Raw genomic sequence first — 7,705 nt, 5'->3', positions numbered from 1 at the left:
CTGTTATATTGTAAAACAATTCAGCTAATAAATTTGTTGGTAGACCTTGATCTATTTGGTTTTTAAGAGGTACCTTTCTGATAATGAGGGAGGCAGGTGTGCCGGTTTACATAGATAGTCAATGTTGTGCCCTTTGCTGGCGAGTTTCCTTTGTATATAACATTTCATACGTAGTTGGGGATAAGGGATGACCTACTCTCTTCTGTAATTACTTCCTGCTGAGATCAGGACCTTGCTGTCAGAGCTGAGGAAGGCTGGAATGCTAGTCAAAGGCCAAGAGTGGATCCAGGCGATGAGGAATTCATCAGAAGCTCTGGTTAGCTGACTCAGCTAAAGAGACAGGGAGCAATCACGTTGGCTGGACTGGTTTATATCAGTACTTCAACTTTCAACAGCCCAGGGCTCCTAGCCATTTAGAACAGTTTGTAGCCTGTAGCTGATTTCTCAATGGTGTCTGTCCAGTGGAAATCTGCACAGACAGACAGACAGACAGACTAGGGACTGAAGTTCAAGTTAATGAACTTAAATTAAAAATCTTACATTTTCTTTTAAGTTTTCAGGACCATAGTCCTGGTAGTTGGGGGAAAGGAGGAGTCCCAAAACTGAGGAGAGAGAGAGATATTCCATCTTCAGGAATGGGCAGATGGGGAAACATATGCTCTACTTATCTGGAGTCCATTTGACTCATGAAAGCAGGATCCAAGTTTTAAGATTTTTCTCAGATCCTTAAATAGTTTTAGTTTACAAAAGAGATGAAAGTTTTCAAATATATTAGCATTATCTGTGTTGGTGTATTTACTTAGCTAATTTATTGAATTATTATCTACTGCTCTTCCAACCTATATTCCACCCGAATCCCTCCCAATCTCCCAATACTAGGTGGGAGAGAAAGAAAGTTAGAGGGGAAAGGGGTTGTAGAGCTCTTTAGACTACTTCCTGCTGATTAGGGGCATGGAATTCCTAGGGGCAATTCCGGTCTTTGTTGTCAGGATATCCAATTCCTTCTTCTTGTCTCTTTGCTCATGACCACTTGACAAACTGCAGCAGCAGGAACCAGCAGCAGCAGAGGCAGGAACCATTGCCACAGACTCTTTTGGGCTCTCCCAGAAGTAAAACTGTCTGCAGCTGGTAAAGATCACACCTCTGCTAATGCATGAGGCAAATCACAATCACCTGCTGTGAAGCAACCTCTTACCACACATCTGGGATTAAAAAAAAACATATTCCTATAACATAACACGGTTTTTAAAGAAACCAAAATTCACACTACAGATCTGTATATTGTAAAAAATCAATATTTAAATAATAAAAAAAAAAGCAGCTAACAGGTATGTGTGAAACAGCTGGAGTAGCCGGGCAATAATGGTGGATACTTTTTCTTTTCTTTTTTTGGTTTTTCGAGACAGGGTTTCTCTGTGTAGCCTTGGCTGTCCTGGAACTCACTCTGTAGACCAGGCTGGCCTCGAACACAGAAATCCTCCTGCCTCTGTCTCCCAAGTGCTAGGATTAAAGGTGTGAGCCACCACGCATGGCGTGGTAGACAACCTTTAATCACAGCATTCAGGAGGCAGAGACAGGCTGAACTTTGAGTTTGAGGCCAGCTGATCTACAGGGCAAATTCTAGGTCAGCCAAGGTGACACAGAGAAACCCTGTCTCCAAAACAAAACAAAACAAAACAAAACAGACAAAGGCATCTAGAGAAGATTTGTGCCATTGAGTCAAAGCAAAGACATAGCTTTGGGTTAAAAAGGATGAACATTCTTTTTTATTTCTGTCAGAGGCTGTATATAGATTGGACAGGGATGTTTTTAGCATGAGAAGTATGTTTTAATCCTATACTTAGAAGACAACCAAGGGAAATTTAAAATCTTGAGTTTGTGGTATAATAGTCAATGTTTTCACCAACTTAACAGAATTCCATTGATCAATGTTAAAATTCTGAACCTTTGATATCTTAGTATTACAATGATTTTTTTTATATATCTTGTTTTTTGTTTTTTTGGTTTTTTTTTTTTTTCCGAGACAGGGTTTCTCTGTGTAACCCTGGTTGTCCTGGAACTTACTTGTAGACCAGGCTGGCCTCGAACTCAGAGATCTGCCTGCCTCTGCCTCCCAAGTGCTGGGATTAAAGGCGTGTACCACCACACCTGCTTGTTTATATATCTTGAGAAAGTCATTTTCTTAGATTTTTAATAATTTATTTAGGCCTTTATATGCTTAGGTGTTTACAATTTAAGTTATTTTAGACTTCTATAACCTTAAACTTTTTTATCCCATTACTTATCATCAGACATAAATACTTGATTACTGAGAGCATTTTTTATGAAGCAAGGGCCTTTAAATAGTCAAAGTTACATCTGAAAACTGTTTATCCTTTAACGTGAAGCTGGTTAGTAAGGCAAACCCGTGTGTGATGTGATGTCTTTTTCATGAGGTGATCTAATAGCTCTGGAAAATTGAGGTCTGGCTCTTAAATGCGAAATGCCCTGACCAGGCAGCAGCTGCTAAATTAACAAAGCTACGGTTAGCCATCAACAGCATGAGAGAGCTGAGGAAGATAGATTATAGCAGGAAGTATAGTCCAAATGGCTTTTGTATCAGTTAAAATGACAGAGACTTCTGCTACCTGGACAGTTACCCTAGAGGTCACCAGTAGTATCACTGACAGCAGAGGTCAGAGGTCAACTGCCAGATGCAAAATGCCTGAGAGATTTTCCTATGGATGGGGAACTGGGAAAAACTGACTGTTGGCTGAGATTTTTTTCAGATTCTACTTTTAATATGGGTACTTAAATGCTTTAGTCTCCCTTCAAGCCCTCACACCTACCAGAGGTTGTGGAAAAGAAAGGTTATTAGGATACGGGGGGGGGGGCGGGGGGGAGGAAGCAGACCTGCTTAGAAATTGTTCTTTGGAGCAACTTCTTTCTGCGTTGTCAGGAAATCAGCAGTTCAGTTCACAGGAATCAGCAGTGGCAGCTCGATCCACTCACAAACACTTCACAAATGTACCAGCAGCCCAGTACTATAGTGTCCCAGTAGCAAACACGAATCAACATCGGTGGCTGCAGACACAGCAAAGCCTCTGCTGAATCCACACAAGTCAGCAGGACCAGTTAGAACCAGCAGGGACACCAGGAGAAGTTCTCTGCTGTGCCTCTCTCAACAAAGCCAAGATCAACAAAGATGAAGACTCAAGACCAACAAAGCGTGGCAAAGCTACCTATGCAAGCCAGCCTGTCACTGTTGGGTCATATTTATCCTCCCTCCAAACATCACATGTCCTCCCACGGGTCTTGCCACACCAGTAAGTCTGTTCTTGCACAGCTCTATGTGAGTCTGTAGCAGCAGATACCACTCTGCCAATTGGCCCAAGTAGAAGAATGCTTTCAAGAAGAAAGCTACAAGAAGCCACAGGAGGGCTGGTGAGATGGCTCAGGGGGTAAGAGCACCCGACTGCTCTTCCAAAGGTCTGAAATTCAAGTCCCAGCGACCACATGGTGGCTCACAACCACCTGTAACAGAAGACAGCTACAGTGTACTTACATATAATAAATAAATAAATAAATAAATAAATAAATCTTTAAAAAAAAAAAGAAGCCACAGGAACCTCACGAGAAGTTGTGTTCTTTTTTTTTTTTTTAAGATTTATTCATTTTCTTTTTTTTTTTTTTTTTTTTTGGTTTAAAGATTTATTTATTATATGTAAGTACACTGTAGCTGTCTACAGACACTCCTTATAGATGGTTGTGAGCCACCATGTGGTTGCTGGGATTTGAACTCCGGACCTTCGGAAGAGCAGTCGGGTGCTCTTAGCCACTGAGCCATCTCACCAGCCCAAGATTTATTCATTTTCTATTAGATGTTTTCTTCATTTACATTTCAAATGCTATCCCCTTTCCTTAGTTTCCTCTCCGAAAATCCCCTATCCCCTCCCTCCCTCTCCCTGCTGCCCAACCCACCCACTCCCACTTTCTGGCCCTGGCATTCCCCTATACTGGGGCCTAGAATCCTCACAAGACCAAGGGCCTCTCCTCCCACTGATGGCTGACTAGGCTGTCCTCTGTCACAAGAAGTTCTTTGGCAAGTTTCTCTCTATGGCATCACCACACGAAGAGCTCAGCAATGCAATGTAAGGTGAACCAGTACACGTGGGTTGTTAGCAAAGAATCCTTCATCCCGAGTCCTTTCTCATGTCTGCTTTAGCAAAACATCCTTTTATCTGTGTCCACTTCAGGAAAACAGTTATTCATGTTCTGCCCCAGCAAAACACCATCTGACACAACTGATTTTCCAAAGAAACCATAAGTTTCCACATCAACTGACACACTGTCACTAAGCAGAACAGGACAGTCAACCCACCAGTGTCCACAGTGTGGCAGGCCCTGACAGCAGGCAAGACAGGGGGAAGTTCGCCCAGTGGTTTGTGTCACCACAATCCAGGTCTCGTTACGGATGGTTGTGAGTCACCATGTGGTTTCTGGGAATTGAACTCAGGACTTCTGGAAGAGCAGTCAGTGCTCTTTTGTTTTGTTTTGTTTTGTTTTGGTGGGTTTTTTGAGACAGGATTTCTCTGTGTAGCCCTGGCTGTCCTGGAACTCACTCTGTAGACCAGGCTGGCCTCGAACTCAGAAATCTGCCTGCCTCTGCCTCCCAAGTGCTGGGATTAAAGGCGTGGGCCACCACTGCCCAGCGTTTGTTTTGTTTTGTTTTGTTTTGTTTTGTTTTGTTTTGTTTTGTTTTGTTTTGTTTTTCTGAGACAAACAAACAGGGTTTCTCCGCATAACCTTGGCTGTCCTGGAACTCAAACTCTGCTGATCAGGCTGGCCTCTAGCAGAGATCTCCTTTCCTCTGCCTTCCAAGTGATTGGATTAAAAGTGTCCACCACCACCACCACCTCTTGCTTCTAATTCAGATCTTTGAGGTAGGTAAGCACACCTTTCATCCAGATCTTTTGAGGTTGAAATAGCCACCTCTAATCTGGGCCACACCTTCTGCTGGGAGCCTATAGAAAGAAGGACCTAGGAGCAGAAGCTCTCTCCTGACATGCTTCCTCCTACCCTCACTAGCAAGCCCACTCTTCAGGATTCACAGTCCATCATGGAAGGACCTCATGGATGGAGCCTGGAGGCAGGAGCAGATACAGAGGCCGTGGAGTAGTCATGCTTACTGGCTTGCTCCCCATGGCTTGCTCAACCCGCTTCTTGATAGGACCAAGGACCACCAGGCCAGATGGCCCTGCCCACAGGGATGGGGGCCTCCTATATCCACTGTCAATCAAGAACAGCACCACAGTTCAAAGCAGTGGGGGTGTTTTCTCAGTTGAGGCTCCTTCTTCCAAAAGGACTGGCTTGTGTCAAATTGACAGAACTAGCCAGCACAGAGGGCCACGGTTGGGTAGGACACGCCCCAGCCCAAGCCTCCTCTGTGCTTGTGGGAGCCAGTGAGTTTCTATGCCTGTACACTCGTGAGCAATGCAGTCTGGGCTCTGCCCCAGATGACCCAATTCAGAATCTTTGGAAATCAGGCCCAACATTCTGATAAATAAATAAATCTGCAGGCAATTCTTGAGTCCACTAGGGGAAAGTTTCTAGAAGGGAGAGACCTATTGTTGCTTCCTGTTCCTGTGACTTGATTCAGTCACCTTGTGACCATGAGGTCAAATGTCAGTACAGGCAGGCAGGGAGAGACCAAAAGAGTCACAGCGCTGGCTGCAGGGCCACCCTTACTTCCTTACCGCTGCTCACCCCCAACTGCTTCCAGAAAGACAAACCGTGGCCATTAGTGCTTTTCTCTGTTGTTCAGGGGCTGTCATTCCTCCGGGCTGCAGATAACTGAGGTCAGAGATTCATCTGAGAGAGTGAGAAATGCTGGCCTTCCCCTCCACCCCCATCTTGTATGCTTCGAGCATGTGCCGTACCTCTAAGAGGCAAGACAAGCCTGGTGATTGCTTTTGTTTTGTTTTGTTTTGTTTTTTTCTTACCTCCTCACCTCAGAGAGAGAGAGCAAGGCTGGGGTGGGTCTTGCTTTGTAGCTCAGGCTAGCCAGGAACTATCAGTGCACTTCCACGCTGGCATCACCTTTATGAGCCTACTGCCTGGCCTTCGTGAGTACTGAGGTCACGCGTATGCGCTACCATGCCTGGCTTTGATGAGCTGATTTGTTTGGGGATGGTGTCTCATGTAACCCGGCTAGCCTTGAACGTCCCACTCTTCTGGCCTTCACCTCCCTAGTGCTAGGATTACAAGCTTGCGTCACAGCACCAGGCTGCACCACAGCGCCAGACTCCAGTGACTTTTTTTTTTTATTATTATTTTTAAAGATAGGATCTCAGTGCATAGCTCTGGTTGGCTTGGAACTTACTACACAGCTCATGCTGGCCTGCAACTCACAGAGCCACCTGCCTCTGCCTCCTGTGTGCTGGGATCAAAGCCAGGTGCCACTACACCTAGTCCTCTGACACCTTTTGAAAGCAGAAAAGGCTGTGAGGAAACCTTCCCCCTTTTTACGAAACAAACACCCTGCCTCTCCTGCTGTGGCAACATTTTACCCAGGATCCCCAGACTCCCTTTCCCATCACTGTCCTTGTGAGGATGAAACACCAGGACACTTAAGCAATACCCGAAGTCACATATTTGGTAGGTGACTAAGTCTTCAGCTTGTGCAGTAGTAGCCTAAAGGCTACATCAGAAAAGAAATATGTCTGCGCTAGCCCCACTGACTCAGAGAGACTCCAGTCCACACCTGCCTGCTCAGCGGGTTCTCATCACCTCAGGGGTGCAGTCTCTATGTCTGTGTCTTAGGGCTGTCAGCCACCACCTCACCCCACACACACACACTGTCTCCTCCCCCTCCTCCCCCTGGACTTCAGGAAGGTTCACCATCCCAGGACTGAAAGCTCAGCAGCTAGGTTTTCTGGGTCCTGTCAGATGGAATTCTAACCTACGTGTTAATGTCTGAGGGACCTGCCTAGGTTAATTTTCTCTGCCAGTTAAAGAATTAAAGGGCAGAAAAGGCCACACTCGGGAGGCAGAGGCAGGCAGATTTCTGAGTTCGAGGCCAGCCTGGTCTACAGAGTGAGTTCCAGGACAGCCAGCGCTGCACAGAGAAAACCTGTCTCGAAACAAACAAACAAACAAACAAAAAAAAAAAAAAACAGAACAAAAAAAGGCAGGAAAGGAAAAAAAAAGAAAAAAAGAATAAAACAAAACAAAAACTCAAGTACAGCAGGTGTTCTGGAGCTGGAGGGAAATCTCAACCCAACAGAGAATCCAAAACCCAATTCTTCTTGAGGGCTTTTTTATTTTAATTTTTTTTTGAGGGTTTGGGGTTGTGAGGGTTTTGTTGTTTGATTTGTTGGTAATTGGGGGGGGGGTGTTGTTTTTCTTTTTTCTTTTTTTGGTGGTTTTTCAAGACAGGATTTCCCCATGTAGCCCTGGCTATCCTGGAACTCACTCTGTAGACCAGGATGGCCTTGAACACAGAGATCTGCCTGTCTCTGCCTCCTGAGTGCTGGGATCAAAGGCCTTGCTTGAGGGTTGAGGGGCTTAAGGGTCTTTCTTAAATATGTATTTATTTTATGTGCATTGGTGTTTCACCTGCACATATGTCTGAGGGTGCACATATGTGAGGGTGTCAGGTCCCCTGTAACTGGAGTTACAAACAGTTGTGAGCCACCATGTGGATGCTGAGAATTGAACCCCGGGG

This window comes from Mus musculus, chromosome 4, assembly GCF_000001635.26.
Source record: "Mus musculus strain C57BL/6J chromosome 4, GRCm38.p6 C57BL/6J".
NCBI classification, from domain to species: Eukaryota; Metazoa; Chordata; class Mammalia; order Rodentia; family Muridae; genus Mus; species Mus musculus.
The sequence above is the reverse complement of the archived record's forward strand: the minus strand, read 5'-3'. Positions refer to the sequence as shown.